Source organism: Meleagris gallopavo, chromosome 8 (assembly GCF_000146605.3).
Source record: "Meleagris gallopavo isolate NT-WF06-2002-E0010 breed Aviagen turkey brand Nicholas breeding stock chromosome 8, Turkey_5.1, whole genome shotgun sequence".
NCBI classification, from domain to species: domain Eukaryota; kingdom Metazoa; phylum Chordata; class Aves; order Galliformes; family Phasianidae; genus Meleagris; species Meleagris gallopavo.
This window is the reverse complement of record NC_015018.2, coordinates 2,300,982-2,319,217: the sequence shown is the minus strand read 5'-3', so window position 1 is coordinate 2,319,217 and position 18,236 is coordinate 2,300,982. Positions and strand designations below refer to the sequence as shown.

Sequence of the window (18,236 nt, the reverse complement as noted above, 5' to 3'; positions counted from 1 at the left end):
AAAAAAAAATCAGTCTAACCATTTTCTATTCAAGTTATTTGCAGTCAAAAAAAGGCAAAACGAGAGGAACACCAACGCTTCTGCAATATAACCCAGAATTCTAGACTGTCCAATATTCAAGTTCCTCTGTTAGAAAGCCACTAGTTACATGACTGTTTTCACTGTGCTTCCTCAGAAAACTTCATTTTCCTCTCTTGTCTTTCTTAGCTCTTTTCCTCAAGAAAATGAAGCGAGCTGAAGTTTTCCCCACGTATTCCTTTCCTTATTAGCTGACTTCTCTCATCTTTCAGTGAGGAGATGACTTCACTTACCAACTCCCTCTGAGCACCCCCACTATCACTTTGTGCTTTACTTGCTTCCTATAGAATCATACTCTCAAATTATTGTGTTATTTTAGCATGTTTACATCTCTACTATGTTTTCTCCTTTTTAAGGCATCCATCCTCCTTCCCTCAACACCTGCCTCTACTCCAGAAAAAAAGCTAAAAGCACAAAGAAATACATGTTTTACAAAGGGACCAGAGTGACTGAAGCTGCCTTAGAGGAAAGGAAATCAATGACTCTGCAGCCATCAGAAATATCACACTAGTTATAGTCGCCCAATGCAAAGCAATTGGATTTTCCCTGCTGAGCAGCTGCTTTACTGCAGACTTTCGTAGCTAGTACCTCCATGTGAGGAGCTGCACAAGAATATATTCTTGACAGCAGAAGGAGGGAGCACGTGGTAAGGGAGGGCTATAGACTGCCAGGATTTGTTCAGTTTCAGCAATACAGCACAGTATTAGCTACATCAAGCCTATACAAAATAATTAGAAGAGCCCAAATGCTGGAGCCCAGCAGAAAGCTGCTGAAATTCCCCACAGAAATGTTCACTAGAGAAGAGTGAGAGTAGCAATCTCCACTAGAAGCAGCAACAATTGCCCTACTTGTGTCAAAAACATTAGCTAGTTCCTCTGTTATAAGGTTATTCCATCAGTTTGCTTTCTCACACCTCCTGCAAGAGCTGTGCTAATTGCTACATAGAAAACTCAATGAAATGCTATCCTTTCTTCCCAACAAGAGCATCTTATTGACTCGAGCGGCTGTGAAAACCCTTGGTTACCCGTGTACCTGCCCTTAAGGTCAGACAATCCTGCAGTATCCACTGAAATGAGTTCATACCAGAAGTACCCAAAATATTGCATAAATTAGTGAAATAAACAGCCGTAGCAAGTCAGAAATCTTAGAGTGACTTTGGCATCTTCAAGCTTTATACCGCTACCTAAGGTCTGATTCATCAGTGATAAAGGCATCATGACTGCTAGTTTCCACTGCAAGCTAAGGCCTTGGGGAAATAGCTTCTGAAGATGCAGAAAGAAGCTGGAAAAATGAATTCATTTCTCATGCAAACATTTTTCCTTTAGCAGTAAATGATGTTGTTTTGCAGATATCTTTTATGGAGCGGGCAGAAGCCCTACTCAACAATCTTCAAGAAAGTGCAAAACAGCAGCAGCTGTCTTTTCTGACAAAAGGCAAAAATGCAGTAGAGATGGAATTAATCTCCTGTTACAACAGCCGTAGCCTGCTCCTCGGAAGAAAAAGATGATAAATGAAGAAAAGCCAAAAAGCAAAAGGAAAGCAATCTTCACTTTATGAGGCAAGACACACACTTGCTATCCTCTGGAAAGGAGGCTGCAGGCACGATGCCTGGCTTCCACCTCGCTCTGAAACCTGGACACCTCACACCTAACAAGACTGTCTGGGGCATAGCTGCCTTTTTGTCATGAGCTCACAGCAGCTGCCTGCAGGATGATTTAACAAGGCATCAAAATAGATAACGAGAAGCGAAAGTAAGATGGAGAGGAATGATGAAGTAGGAAGGAATCTGGGGATAAGAGAGGATGCCTGTAGGAAGCAAGTTCTCCACTAATCCATCGTTCCACTCCCAGTGATATCTGAAGAGTCACGACGGTAAGATGAAATCCCTGGTGACTGGAAAAAAGGCAATGTCACACCCATTTTTAAGAAGGGTAGGAAAGATGACCCAGAGGAAAAAGGCAGGTGACTGCCAAAGAGTTAGAGAAGCAATAGGATTAAGAAGCAGCTTATATACCCACAGGACAATAGGGAGAAACATAAGTGACCTGCAGGTTGCCAGCCTGAATGACAGGAACAATAGCTGCACTGTTACCCTTGCTAGGGGAGGGAGGGGCAGGCAGTCGGCCTCATCTCTTCAATTTAACCCAGCACAAAAGCATCTAAGGAGAAGCAAAGGTAGAAAGAGGTAAAACTGTGGAGGACAACAGAGAAGTGCAAATAATCCACCTCTGTAGGTCAGCTGAACATTGTTTGCTTCACTATCCTTGCTGTCAGAAACTCTTCCCCAACATCTTTCTCTAGTGGCTCTTTCTGTAGCTCAAATCCATCACACACCTTCCCTCTCCTAAAAGCCAGTTCCCACACTCCTACCCTCTCACACTGTGGATGGGCTGGCCAATTCTGCTGGTGACAAAGTGGGGCAGAAACCTGCACCATTTCATCATGTCTGCAAGGCACAGCAGATGTTCTGCAAGCTGATTGCAGCTATATCCTACCCAGTGATACAAAAACAAAACACAGCGTATCTACAGACCTTCACTGATGCTTTCATTCTCCAATAGTGATTTTGGATCACAGTAGTTTCAGCAGCACAGCCTGAGAATCACTCAAATACCTCAGTGCCATCTCAAACTCTTCACAAGAGTAACAATACCTGAGAAGGCTGTCCATACATCTGCACTGAAATGAACTAATATAATAACCATCACTGATCAAGCTTTTACACCAAGTCTTTACGGACCTGCACAGAAAAATTTACCGTTGAACTCTAGTGCCATGCTACTTTAACACCATTTTTTGCTTGGGTTCCTTTTTCAACCTCTATCATTTCCCTCAGCATAACCCTGTACAGAAATCTTGATGAGAACGTTTAAGACAAAGTCCTCAATTCACAGATGTGCTCCCACTTACTTAGCTGGGAAGATTAGTGCGAAACAAGCCTTCCCTATGAAGGATTTGAATTAAAAATAAAAACCATGGAAGGTGGCATGGCCACCAGAGGAAGCCAAGGAGGATTTGGAAGTACCCTGCCTCTTACATCTTGCTCTGAATTAATACTGAATAATTGGGCAGCAGACTTCAGTACGTAACCAAGCTAGTTATCTCGAGAAGGAAAGCAACGTTCCCAGCTACACTGGTATCAACTCCCTGAGAACAGCACTGTGGCCATGGGTTCCTGGTGACACAAGTCAGGAAAGCCCCCAGGAGGTCAAAGGAAAGCAGGTAAGGTGACTCTAGCAGATGAAGATAGATAACTTGAGGATAAACTCATTTCTATTCAGATTGGACAGACAATAGGAAGAGAGCTTTGCTTGTAGAGATGAAGAGAGAAGCGTGGATTGCCTGGATTTGGGTGCTGCCAGGTACAACCACACTCCACAGATGAAAACCATTCAATTACAGACTATTCAGCTACATCCAGCTAAGGCATTTTATACCAAAAAACACGATACTCAGATTCTCACACCTAGGCCAGCACATCCATCACAATAAGCAATGATTTACCTTGCATAGATTTGTCAGCATCCAATCCTAGTCCTAGTCACAAATCTGTGCTCAAATGAATCATCAAAGCAACGCAAGAGGTAAGTGCAAGCCAGCACTACTAGGTTTTCTTCCCAGCCCTGCCACTGCCTCGCTGCATGACTTCCAGCAGTCAATAAATCTAACTGTGCTTTAATTTAATGATCTATAAAGTGGATATATTGCTCAGTTAGCTTCACTGTCACCCAGTGAAGTCAGTTAATATTCAAAAAATATTTGAAGTATATCCTATTACCTGTCAATCTTCACGTGGCTGCATTTGAGTATTTAAGCTGGAATTCTACCTATGATATTTCCCAGAACAACAAACGCTGTCCTTCCTGACCACAACTAAACCTCATTTAGATTAAAAAGACTTAAATACGGCCAAAAGAAATAAGAGGATTGCAAGAAGCACCCGGACAACCACATGGATATGGAGCACCATCTAGTGTCACACAAAACCCCTCTGTTTCTCATTCCTATGCCCCTTCAGAGCAACACTGCCTTTTTCTTTTAAAGTCCAGTGAGCACCTGTGAAAATGGATCAGAACCTGATCATCTTGTGTGTCTTCTTAACAAGTGTTTTCTTTGGCTCTACCTTAGTGAATGAGAGTATTTTGGAAGGCAAAGTTGCTAGGTTACTCGCTCAGTTTGTTTGGCAGAGAAAAATTGCGCTGAGAAGTTTTTGGTTGTTTCAAGGTTTTTTTTGGCAACACACCAGGGTAGCACTTCAGATGGGAACTGCCAATACCTCCACAGAAGCTGTCAAAGGTCCTGTGGAAGAACAAGGACTTGATCTCCTCTTGGGGGTGGCAGATCTGTCCACAAGATGATGGCAGAAGCAGCTGGGAACTGCCCAAGGAATATGTATATTCTCAGCCCCTGTGGTCTAAAAATCAAATGCAACTCTTTTTAACATGCTTGTATCAAACACCCGTCCACCCGTCCCTGAAGCTCTGTGCAGTGGCTTCTGTTTATGCAACAGAATGAATGGGCTGAACTAGGAGTTCGGCTGTAGAAAAACTGACCAGTCCCTGAAAACATCAGCCAGACTAACAGCAAAACGCCAATTTACTTTCTCTGCTGATTTACTTCATAGCTCAGCAGTCCAGGAGCACTCCTGAAGCACACCCTGGCAGCTCAGCCCCCTCATTCCTGATTAGATCCCCTCCACTTCAGCTCTGCTAACACCTCTGCTGAGCTAACCAATAAACACCTTGAGGAAAGCAAGCTGAAACAGACAACGCCTGTGCCCAGAGATAAAGAAAAATATATATTATTCAGCCAAAGTACAATGCTAATAAGTTCAGCACAATTAATTTTACAAGGATTTTCAATTGACTTTTTGCTTTGCTTTAATATTAAGCTCTCTTTCATATAGGGCATTAAGAAAAATTAGTGTTCAGCAGCCATCTCTGCTTCCAGGGAGATCATACTTGCTCTCCATTATTTTAACAGGCTCTCATAAAAGCTAACCAAAATGAGACCAGACAGTACCCGAGGTCTGCTGACATGACACGACGCTCCTGCACACCCTTCTTACACTAAGACAGATGCATGGAGTCCATTTGACACAAATAACATCTTTTCAAAACCGGTTTCTCTTGATTTGTCACATCCACAGTGTCAACACGTCCGTCCCCATCATTATTACCTCCTTACAGATTAATTGTTCTGCCAGTCATCAGTTCCTCAGTATGCTTCTCATTACGCACTGCTCTCCCCTGTATGCAGCATGGAAACAGGGAAACCCTGACACTTCTCATCTGAGATTCCTTCTACATCCACTATAGGTGGGAAAGACGAATTAAGGACTCTCTGCTGTCCCCTACCTTGAAAAATCTGTAATAATTTAAATAATATTCAGTTAAGTCATCACTGAAGAAAATCCAGTGAGCTATGCTGTGTAACAGTGCTTCAGCCTCAGGTTTTACCTTTCAGCATTCCACCAAGACAAATAGTTCCAAAACCAGAACTGCCCCAAAATCAGGATCCTAAATTTTTGACATGAGTTCAGATGTCAGTGGGTCCTGCAAGAAAGCATCCTACAAAAGAAAGCTCTGTCTTAACACCACACCATCAACATACAGTCTTCTTTATTTCTTTGTTTTAGCCAACATAGTAGTTAATGGTTCTTATTCCCACCTCCACTATGCATCTGGTTCCTGAATTTCTTCTCTGATTGTTTAGGTCCCTTCCAACTCTAAGAACTCTATGATTCTACAGTTGGCATTTACGTACCCTCTATTTTGCTCTAAGAGGCATTGAGGGGCATTGTCATTGCATGCTCTGCATGGTGGGAGAAACAGTTCTATTAGTTTAAGGCAGATAAGCACAAAATAGAACTTCAAGAGCTTTCTAACTAACCTGTGTATGATTCAGGCAAGGTGTGATAAGGACAAAGCGTATATGGGACATACATCAGTGGCTTCTGCACAGTGTGAAGCCAATGCCAATTCGGAGTTTGGGAATGGCTACTCCAGGATGCATTTCAAACATGCAGAGTTCTTTTTTAGCTGCCTGCACCAAATCTCTGCACAGGAACAGAGAGGAACACACATACCCCAGCAGAAACCACAGCATATGGTCTAAAGCAGGTCTTAACCCTCCAAAAGCACATGGTTGCATAGGACTCTCACTTCTTCTAACCAAAAGCAGCACCAAATCAACACCAACCACACAAAGTGGCCAACAAAACAAGGATGTCAGAAAACTAACAAAGCAATGCACCCAGGACAGCCAAATAGTTGACTAGTTGCTACCTTTAAATATTTCATTAAATACTCGACTGTAGTTTTCCTTCTTCCAGCTAGAAGCCCTGTATACTACAGAACTGAAGACAGATTCCCTGATATTATTCCTTCCATTAACTAGCACGTGATAGCCCGCAGGCCTAATGCTACTGGCACAAGAGATGCACTAAGGTGCAGACAGACCGCAGACCAAGACGAAATACACTGCAGAAGCAGGAGGTACCGTATGTATCTAAGTTCTTTAGGAACCATGTGAGATTGCCTGCAAGGTAACATCTTGTCATCATTTCAACCCCCCAACAAGAATTTTTTTTCCCTTTTAAGACCAAAAGCAGCCATTTCACATCCACTACCACCAGATTCAAGTGACAAATGACACTACAGATGAGACCACACTGCAACACTCCCAGGACACTAAAAATCTCAAACCCAACAGGTCCCCAGAGGGGTACAGACATTAAGTACCACAATGCATACATCTGATGCAATGTTGTTCAGGAAGCATTTTTACTGCTTTTGATAGACTCAGGTTTATAATAAACATGAGTTAGAGGAAAGACCAATTTCACTTCCCTCTAAAGGGCCGCCCTATAATTCTGAATTCAATCTCTCTCTCTACATTTCATGTGCAGACAGGATCCCACATTATAATCAAAAGCAGCAGTGGATGTGTAACGGATCAGATTTAGCTGAGTCTGTTAACTATGATATCTGTTAACAGCTAACTAGCCTACAAGCATGACAGGTTCAAAATACTGAAATAAAACAGGAAATTCTGACAAACACATTCCAGACTGCACAGTTCAGCTATTACCCTTCAGCTTACATTTAATGCCCAGTGACTCTCAAGCTACCTGGTGAAGCCTTGGTATAAACATGCCTTGAGGTCACTACTGGTGAGCAATGCAACAATCCCAAATTATACTTAGAAATCTCAATGCTGTTTCACAACATCCTAAGCTTAATACAAGCCGGTTAAGGATTTCATTTCCTTTAGACCACAAAAGCTTCTAGGGAACACTTCAAGTCTTGCAGGCATGATTTATTATCTGATTAAAGCTAACCATTTGGTCTTTGGGGAAAAAAAAAAAACAACACCTTCCTGTTAGCAGTCCTGCAACCACAAGGGGTGTGGGTGGAGGTTGAGTAAGCAGCACAAGGGCATGCCCTCCCATCCCAGCTACCAGCAGGGACAGTGCTGCTGCTAATCCTCAAACTTTTTTTTTTAGGGAGAAGCCCTTGAAAATCAGTTTGTGTTAAGATCGTGGCATATTTAAGTGAATAGCACATGAATCCCTAAGAAATAACACGTAGCACACATTCAGCGCTGTTTGTGACATTGTTTGCCAAGTACCAGTTCAGAGGATTTTCAATAATTCTCCCCAGCCTGTAGAGCAATGCCTGCTATTTCCATGCTTGCAGTAATGGCTTTAAAGCCATGTGTCCACCCCAAAAATGAAAACCAGCTGGATTCAGACACTGAAGCTATAACCTTGCTGTGAAGTTCAAGAAACAAATCTTAAAATAGAATCCTAGAATGGCCTGGGTTGCAAAGGACCACAATGATCACCTGGTTCCAACTCCCTGCTATGTGCAGGTCACCAACCAGCAGCCCAGGCTGCCCAGAGCCACATCCAGCCTGGCCTTGAATGCCTCCAGGGATGGGGCATCCACAGCCTCCTTGGGCAACCTGTGAACAGTACCTCACCACCCTCTGGGTGAAAATAATTCCATCGCTTTTGGTTACAGTTTTCCTACACATAATTGCTGCCCACATTTCCACACTGATTAAAAAAAAAAGGCAGAAAGACAACAGGGGAAAAAAAAAAAAAAAGCAAGCCCACACAAAGGCATAGCACATCACCTTTCCTTAATACACCACCACACAGACTGATTCAGAATCAGCAGGTGAAGCCCACAAGGGCAGGCACAGGACTGCATTTCTCTGCTAATCAACAGCAGGTGCCACGGCAAATCCCGCACAGTCCTTTCACATCTCTCAGTCAACTCATGCAAAGGTGAAAATTAAGAACTCAGCCCAGTAATTATTTGCTAGAGTGGAAAAAGCTGGTCTTCTCTCCTGATCACTCCCAATGCAGGTTTTCCTTCTTCACCCCCAGGCGGGGAGACATTTCCATCCACTGTCATCTCCTGCACCATGGGCTTCACTGTGGGATTTCCACCCTGACCACCTCAGCTGCTGCACCACTGATGTTCATTTTCCTGCTGCTCCCCACTTGCCAACCAGGCCCCAGCACAGCCACCTCGGCTTGAAAACAGCAGGTGGCTCTACCACCTAAGCACCACCTTCCCTCTCCCTTTCTACCTGCTGCATTTTTCTTTGTTTTTCTCTTCTCGCATTTCCCTCATTGACCTTTCTTATCCTTTCCTTAGTTAAGAAGACACATTTCAAGGCACAGAATCTGCCTAGTGAACATGAGTAGAGTCAAGAGGCAAAATTAATAGCTTTATTCTGGAAATAACACTGCTACAAAAAACTCCCAGAGCTCTCAGCCCCTCAGGCTACATTTCCTAGTAATTTTTCCTACAGTAGCTGTCAAAAAGGCTGCTCTGTGCTTTACAGGCAGTCTGTTCTGTTGTACAGAGAGACCCCAACAGTAAAATGGCTTTTAAGTCTCAAGATCCCACAGCAGGAAAGGGCTGGTAACAAACAGCAGATGACAGCTAACTGAGCAGCTTGGGTTTCAGCACAGGACCTGTGCTTGTTTTTTCTCGGGCTGATTTTGACTCCTCCAAGCTCAAGGCAAAGCAAAACCACTTGGGTCTTGAAGCAGCATCATCTGATGAGATACCTAGTTATCTTTTGTCTACAGTGCAGACAGGTTTGGTTGTACCCATCCAGCACTGTGGAGATTCCTATCTTTTTCACTCTTATCTAGCAGAAGTAGCAGATCTGAAACTATAAATAACAGCATACTTTATGGCTGAGCCTTTCCTCACCTGCCTTCACTCACAGGTGTTGCAGCACAGCTGAATTAAATAACTAGAGATAGCCATTCATCAGATGCTTCATTAGCACAGCCCCACAGCCCTCCTGGATAATATTTGCTTGGCTCTTACTGCTGGACTGACTCCCATACACTCCTTTGCAAGACACGATGCCACTAATGAACCTCTTCCAAATTTCTCTTGCCTCTGTTCTTCACCCTTCCTCTGCACAGCAAGTTGCTTTGCAAAATAATAATTCTTTACATGCAGAAAGCTGCTGCCAGCTTATTAAAAAAGAACTGAAGAGCATCACCTTCATCATAGCCCCCACACCTTTCCTGTGCATTTTAAATGCCATTTATTTCTAAGACAAATGTGCCTGCAGTCCCTGGCTGAGGCCAGGAATGAACACGTGCCTTTGGGGCAGACTGGCCCCAATACAAAGGAATACTAAACACACAAGGCAGAGGATGAGAGGAGAAGAGACAGGTGGGAAGTCAGCAGCAAAGCCAGGGAGAAAACCTGCCACCATCTATGCATCACTAGCCTCTTTGCAGCCTCGTTCCAAATCAAGAAAATTCTCATAGCACAGTTCATTCCTTCTCCCTCAAATTCATTTCTCCCTTTGAGGATAGCTGCCTTTCTTCTGTATAACTACTTCCGGGTCATTAGCTGGCAGAAGCTCTTAAATCTCTTTTTGTCCTCGTAGCAGCCAAAGTAGCGTTAACAGTAGGCTGACATCGCTGCTGAATGCAGGGAGCACAGCCAGATTGATAATGGTTCGGCTATGGGAAAGCTCACCAGAAACTGTACAACAAAACAGGAGGAATGAGGTACAGACAAGGGAGCTGAGCTCAGAAACAGCAGGCAGGCCCTAGGACTAATCCTGGAAGTCATTGCCACAGTACCAAGGCAAGCTTAAACAATCAGATTTGGTTTCACCACTCCAGCCAATTTTTAATTTACCGGGGGAGGAGGAGGTCATACACGAAATGGCAGGCAGTCTCCTTCCATGTTCCAGCACCAACACACGAGATTTTCCAAGAGCTTATGCCTATTCCATTCTTGCCTCATCACTACAACACATCTCATTTCCCCAGTATGAGAAGAAAATCACCAGTTAGCAGTAAGAAATGCACCAAAGGGACAGTAAGATTATAGCATCAACAAGGTCTTAGCGGCACTGACCACAGCTGCACAGACAACTACATGTCCCTGGTGGCCAGACTTGCTGCTCACAGGATCCAGTCCTATCAGCACTGGTTTGAAAATGTTCCTACTTTTGTAGTTATTTCTCAGGAAAATCAAAATTGAGCCAACCACAATCCATAAGGGATTTAAAATATTTAATCCTTTGAGATACATAATCCTATTTTGAAGAGAAAATCCAACTACTCACCATCCAGGGAACAATTCAAAACTATCTACAGGATCTAGATCTTTGTTTCCTGTTTCTAAGGTTTAGCTAGCCAGCTGCTTCCACTCACATCTACTAAGTGTGGAAACACTGGGATAGGAAAATAAAGTAGCAAAAAAATAAGCAAGTAATTTTGCTGAGCTATGTTTTAGAGCCTAGTTTTGTTAGCATCAAGCAACCAGCTACCCATGCTATCAACCCATACAGCTATCACTATCTTATACCAAAACACAGTTCTGCGCAACACAACTACAAATCTATTTTACCAGTTAACTCAAATATCATACCCGCAATGCTGATCTTATTCCATCAGTAAGACTGTTCTCAGAATGGAAAAAGGACAGTAACTCTGACCACTTCCACATACGCCTGCTTGAATTACGATAGCTTGTTCTTCACAGAAACACAGGTACGCATTCCATACCATATACATTTATGTTTATACAATGGACAACAGGCCCAACATTTTACTTTAGGATGTTTTGAGAGTGGTTTAACCCAGCTGAGTTACACAAGATACACATTACAAAAAGAACTGACCTGTTCTTCAGCTCATCTCCAATACAAAATAAGTATACTTCTAACACTATCTCCATAAACAACGTGGCATTTTATATTCTCTATATAATTCTATTATCATATACAGAAAGAAGAGCTGAACTCACCCAACTGGTGATGTGGATCTCTGGCCACACGGCAAGCAGCCCAAGTGATGCTCACCCTTCAGTAGCTGGCCCTCAAATGAACCGTGGGGGACCCTACTCTGAGTCATAGAATAGAATCATAGAGTCATAAAGTCCAGCCCTTCTGGTCACCTGGGGAGCACAGGTGCAACCAATCTGCCTGCATTCCCTGGGACAGCCTCACCCCTTCACCAGGTGCTCAATCACCAGTTCAAGCCAATCACCTTACAGTTCCCCTACAGATAGCAGCTCCTGCAATACAACCAGCTGAGCACACTTTCTTAATATTATTTGATGCGTAACCCACTCATAAGTAAATTTTAAAAGTAATAATTGAAATTTACCCACCACACTGCATCACGTTCACGTGAATTAATTCTTCTCTTACAAAGTTTTCTGTTGCCTTAAGCCACTTCATAAATGGGAAGTACCCACCCCCAAATTAATTACTCGTTAGGCTCAGACTGCAGCCAACAGTGCTTCATTGTGCTAAGACACCACACACATCCTAATGATTTTTCACACTTCTTTACAGAACACAAAGGACACCAACCAAGAATAAACGCAGAAATTAACCTACCCAGAAAAGCAAAGCAAGACTAGTATGCAGAAACACCATTTTAAATATTCCAGAAATTAATTAAAAGGTGAAGAAAATAAGCAGCAGAGGAAATACTTAAATTTTTATCTTCCTCCTGAAAGCTGAGCAGCATAACTATTTGATACAGATGGAATAACTACATCACTTTTCCCCTGAGAAACAACTAAACCTCCAGGAACTCTTCAATAAAGAAGGTTTGGTTTGATAAGTTTTAATGTTAACATATCAGATATTCATTAGGGAAGCAAGCAAGCAGCAGTATTACTTGGCTTCTGTCCTAACATCAGCTACAGTACTTTTTATTTGATGTGAGCTAGAGAACAGCCCAGCAACACCAAGATCTCTCCTGCTTCCATTATTCCCTAAGACAGAACACCAAGTCCTTCAGCCAATTATGCTTTCAGCGTGTGCTCTCCTGAGTTAAGACACTTCATTAAAGCATCCATCTGACAGAGGATCTGGTTTAAGTTTAATCAAGGCATGCAGCTGGCCCAGAGCTTTCAGACAAGGAGTATCTCTTTAGAAAGGGGTTCTTTGAGAGTGTCTGTAGCACTTTTGAAGGTTTCACATCTGAGTTTCAACAAGCAGCTCCAACAAGAGTCATGTTTACCAGATTACAAGCCTAAACTCAACTTCATTTTTATAGATTAATGAATGAGAACAACCATACGTAATGTACTGAAATGACAAAACACATCATCTGTGCGAGTCAGTAACCCAACACAGCCATTCACCAAGGACACCAACAAAAGAGAAAATGCAGTTCTGAAGGACAACGTGTTTGAGCATGTTAAACCTGGAGAGCACATTTGTGCACCTAAGGCCAGCAGCAAATAAAGCCTTTGTGGTTGGACACAAAAACTAGCAAAGCACTACTGACATCTAGTGCTACACTGCTGTTGGTTAGCATTGAACTGATCTCTGCAAATGCAGCTCTTTCAATTTCAGCCCCCGAGGGTCAAAACTAGATCTGAGATAATGCTAAAAGGAGATTTTAAGATATTTCAGAACCAAAAGCCGAGCCTTCCCAGGTGTCACACCTTGTGTAGGAGTTACAGCACTCACTTTGAGAGCACTTTTGCATCTCTAGCATCCTTGCTAGCCTTGATATTGCCCTGCTACTGCTTTCTATCTCATGGAGTAACAGCCAGTAGCTTTCGAGCACACATTACTGCTCTTAATCCTGATACCAAGGTGGCCATTCCCCAGAACAACTGGACAAAACCTAGAAAACCTGATCACTTCGGAATGAATTTAGATCAGATCTGGCTCCTCCACACCAAAAAGTTTTGTTCCATCAAGCTTTTGGACAAGTGATCATTCTTGCAAGTGTACTGCTTGGCCCACAGTGACTCCTGGGAGACATTACTGTTCCTCCTTCAGGTTTTACATTGCTGCACATCATAGAAGTGAGATCAGAATTCTGTCTGGGAGCTTCTTTTCCATAAAAATTACCACATGTGCCATAACAGTGGATATGTCAGAGTGGCACCAGTTCAATTGGATATGACTGAAAGCAAAGGAAGACACCTCTTCCCAAGGACAGAGCAGCCCTTGGGGAAGCAGGAGGAGGTTATCAGGACTACAGGCACACAGCAGCCACTCACTGATAGAAGAGAAGGCTGAGATTCAGCTGAGAGGCCTGAAATTGCATTATTATTTTGCTCTTACATCCTTTTGGATTTCCTTAAGATACAAACTGCCATCCTTCTGACATCTCAGGAGCTTCAGGCAGCAGACACAAGCTGGGGACCATGAGCCCAGGAAACCTTGCAGGCACTTGGTGGGTAGTGGGAGCCAGCAAAGTCCTTGTACCAAAAAATCAAGCCACATAGTTGGGAAGAATGGAATGGCTTCATTGGGCAGGATGGTTTGGGAGCACTGATCCAAGGAGAACACCAGTAGCTGTCAAAGGGCTCTCCTTTACCCCTTTGCATGGGGTGGAATAACCTCTTCCTATGCATTCTCAGCAGCAATTGATTCCTCAGCTGCCCCGTGCATTTCAGTACAGACCTTGATTTCCAGTGCTCCGTTTCTATGCCGTCTGAGTGAAGCTCTCCCACCAACGATTACAGTATTAAATAAATAGGGACATTTTGATGAAAACAGCCATTCTCTTCATTTTCAGTACACCAACAGGCTCATGCGATGCTCTCGGGTGCTCTGGTGAGGTTTGTGGTTGAATTCCCAATGCACAGCTGTGCCTGCTGCTGACAGCAATCACTGCTGCCATCCTCAGGGGCAAGAGAAACCACTGCTGGTGCTCTCCTGTACAGAATCCTTTCTTTCTTGACCCTGGCAATGCAGCTGTTATCAACTCATCTCTAAGCTGCTTTGGAGGGCCAGTTTATTGAAGAAACTGATTAAGGAGTTTCATCTGGAGGGCTGAGAGGCTCAATTGGAAGCAAAATCTGGGATCTGTGCCACATTCCATCTGCCAAATGTGTCCAGATGCTGCAGCATCCTCCTCCCTCACCACCATCCCCTCATTGCCTCTCACCTCGTGAGGATGCACGGAGGATTTGGGGGCTTTGTTCTCATCCATATCTCACTCAAAGGCCACAGGTTTCCCCATGGAGGAGCTGCCATGTCCTATATTAATTATTCTGGCTTCCAGAAGATCTCTTTCTAACTACCTGAATTTGCAAGGTAGCGTAGCTGTCCCAGATCTTAATTTTAAAATCCAAATCCATTTGGGAATCGTGGACTGATGACTCACGTCCAAAATGTTGTCCTTGTTTAAGCAGATCTCTGCTGTAACCCAAGGGCAGCACACAGGACTGACAACTCCATCACCCCCTGCCCCAGTAACCACAGCACTGGTTTGGGGCTGTCTCACGGGGCAGCTGAAGGAATCACACCAAACACTGACTATGAAAAATACCCTAGAATTATTTTCAGTTGAAATAATTTAAGGCAAAAAAGCCCCATGGGGAGCAGCCAAAGGCACCTACCAAAACCTGTGTGAGCTGCCAGGATTGGATCAGACCCCAAAATCCAGCTATCTTTGTTTTGATTAGCTTTAAGAATAACTGGTTTAATGGGAAGCATGCACACGGGTCATGATTTTGGTTTCATTTGTTTAACAACACAAGCATAAAGAGAAGCATTTGTGCAAAGGGCCCTGCTCACGGTCTCTCAGTAATGCAGCCCGTTTTTCTAATTTGCTGTGATAATCACAAGCTCATAAAAATACATCTGTTGACCCAGACTTACCGTTACTGCTGCTTTGATGCCCGTGTTGCTCTTCTTCCATTTTACAGCTTTCATTTTCCTCCTACAGACCACAAGATCAGTCGAGCTGATGAAAACTTTTACCTTTCTCCACTAAATTTAAAAATATGGGTCCAGTACACAAGTTAAGTCAATATCAGTTTTAAGAGAAGAAAGCAGGAAGGCTGAGGCCACGCTGTCATTTCACAACATTATTCTTCTTTTTGAAGCTTGCACTATTAACAGTCATTACTTAAGCTTGTGCCTAGTGCTGGAAAAGATCTCTGGTAGGCCTACTGCCTACATCCCAGAGCACCTCATAGTGCTTTACAGAAGAAAAATATTGTATTTTTCTTCCCAACAGGTAGATTAGAGCAGCGATATGGAGAAGCCACTTAGTCTACATGAACGTTTTGATCTACCTGCAGAAACACAAGAGCAGAGAGGTGAGCTGAGCAGGATCCTGGGAGATGCAGCATCCCCAGCTAAGACACCACAGCTTTAAATGGGGTAAGACCTTAAGAGAGGGTGTGTGACTGCATGAGGTCCATCCAGCTCTGCTTTCTGCCAGTATTTTGAAAACAGAACATTAAAGCAAAAGGAGAGCCGTTGCTCTTACGTACTTACACAGTAGCTCAATGCTGTTTTCTACTTGGGTCTCTATTTGTTTTAAAAGCTTTGGATTGCTGTTGAACATGATGTGCTCCTGGAATTACCTCTCATGCCCACCGAGTTACACAAACGGGTATTGGAGGAGCTGGAGGCCATAGGAATGGCTTTTTGTCCATGAAGAGAATGCCAAAACATCCCAAAGCAAACATTGCTCCTGTTGCAGAGCCCCAGTATTTGAGAATGAAAGTTTTGTGTTGACCAAAGTCCAAGAAGTCAGTATTTTCATGGTAGCACTTCCTGGCTTGTTTCTGGTTTTTCTTTTATAAAGTAATTTTGCAAAATTGGTACTTTGGCACAGTATATACTTGATAGCTTCCCATTTGCTTGCCCAATCTATATCCAGTCCATTTGCAAAACAAAATCAAGTCTTTATTGCTAGCCACGTCACAAAGCTTACATAGCTGTGGGAAAATGGGCTGCACTCCATTTCTCCTTACGCTTCATCAGTCCAAGCATGAGCTGGATGCAGCTCCCACGTCCCTGCTGCCAGCAGTGGGTACAGGCAGGGCAGCAGGCTGCCAGATGCCCTTCAGGTACACTGCACAGCACATAAGTAGCATTCACTCTGCCGAGGGGCAAACTTAACGTAGCAACAACTAAAGGAAGATACAACCTGACAGTAGATATTTTACAGTTCCTGTTCTGGATGACACTTATCCTAAAATCTTGTGCAGAGATAGATTGGCCACAGGAGATTCAATGTCTGATGTTAAGCCTTTTTAGAGGCTCTCTAGCAACCCTGCTCCCCTTCCTCAGCCACCAAAAGAGTCTGTAATCAACAGTGTACGCCATCCCTCCCCTGGACCTGTGTGTGTTTTCCAGCATGGCTTCTCACAGCATTGCAGGAGTGTTGCATACTGATGTCTCTTCATAGCCCCTTGCCACGAGGAACTGTGATATCCTTTCAGAGACAATAAAGGGTTATAACTTCAGCAGAAATCAGCTATGTGCCCACAGCTTTATTTTCCTGTCTTCCCCCACTGGTATCCTACACAAACAGTTTAATTAATTTACACAAAGGGATGGTGTGAAGTCAGACCACTGTGTTCCGTATTCCAGAATAACTAGCAGGCATTGTCTGCAAGTATCCCTTAGCTGGAAAATACTATTAATTGGCACCAACTGTTCAAACATAATTACAGCCACAACACCCATCAGTTGACTCGCTTGTTTTTCACATCTGCAAAGCAATAACTGCCCTGACACAGGCAGCAAACTCTTTCCTGTGAATTCTGCTATCAGACAGAAGGCAAACAGCACTACTGCCCCATCCCCTGTGGCTAATGTGGAAAGTTCCACCCACAGACCGTTTTGTTTTCACAATCTTGAGCCTGTGATGTGCAGCAAGGATCTGCCTGCTTTGAATCCCTGACTCATTTCCATCTCACACTCAGCTCAGATTAAGCCCTCCGAGGACAACCCACGTGCTCTTGCTCTACAATCCAAAGCACAAAGATGAGGTGTAGCTTCTCCCCATTACCATCTCTGTGTTTCTTTTGCTGATTATTTGCCCTCTTCTCCAAGGACAAGAAGAAAATCAAGCCAGCCTAAAGCCCCGTAACAGGGGAGTTTTTAACTGCTTTCACTCAAACATAAAAGGTAAACTTCAGGTTTGATTCACCTGGAATAAAACGGCCACTTCTTACTCACCACCACGGCCTGAACTGCCCCAAATTTCTGAAAATTTCTGCTTTTCTTGCTCATTTAGAGAGTCATCTCATGTTAAGTGACAACTCTTAGGTACTAAGGCGGACATTCCCAACAACCAATGGCAATGGGTGCCACGGCACGGCGCTGACCCAAACCTATTAGATCCAACGTATGCTCAGCACGTAGGAAAGTGGACCAAGAAAGAGCAATCAACCACTGTGGGAACACCCAAGAAAACACTTTCTCAACAGCCTTCCTGTATTGAAAAGAAACCAATTCTCCTTGCAAGTCACTCGCAGAAAATTTTAATATTTTGCCAAATATACAGCTATTAGAATTACCCTAAGTATCAATTAGAATTAAATTACAAAAGTTGGTAGATAGCATAGTACAATATTCTATAAAATAAAGACATGTAATATTAACAATACCCCCTGCAATCCAATAATGGCAAAGATAGCAAATGAAATCACAGTCCAACACAAAAAATCAGAGGAGTCGGAGTGACGGCATTAGACTCTTCAATCAAAGAAACTGAGACCAGACTTGATACATTCATCCATCAAGCATAATAAATGTAGAACTTTAGATTTTAAAAACAATTAACGACACAGCATCAGGTGCAATTTCACATGCTTTCTTTTATCTTCCAGTACAGTTCCCAGAACATAAAGTGCCTTTGTGCACTCTGGTTT

The 18,236-nt window shown here is 43.3% G+C and overlaps 2 long non-coding RNA genes across 3 annotated transcripts in view; one reads left to right on the top strand and one right to left on the bottom strand.

Moving 5' to 3' along the window:
* The window catches only part of LOC109368980, a 135,389-nt gene extending 123,907 nt beyond the window's left edge, over nt 1-11,482 (bottom strand). The window contains exon 1 of one of the 2 annotated variants that reach the window (XR_004160437.1): nt 11,388-11,482. This is a non-coding gene — a long non-coding RNA (uncharacterized LOC109368980). The remainder of the gene's footprint in view (nt 1-11,387) is intronic. The other variant, XR_004160436.1, reaches the window with a different exon arrangement.
* A 42-nt stretch (nt 11,483-11,524) lies between these two features.
* LOC109368981 lies at nt 11,525-17,961 on the top strand. The gene is made up of 4 exons (XR_004160435.1): nt 11,525-11,600; nt 11,941-12,200; nt 15,584-15,729; nt 16,714-17,961. It is a non-coding gene; the product is annotated as an uncharacterized LOC109368981 (long non-coding RNA).
* Nucleotides 17,962-18,236: the final 275 nt, after the last annotated feature.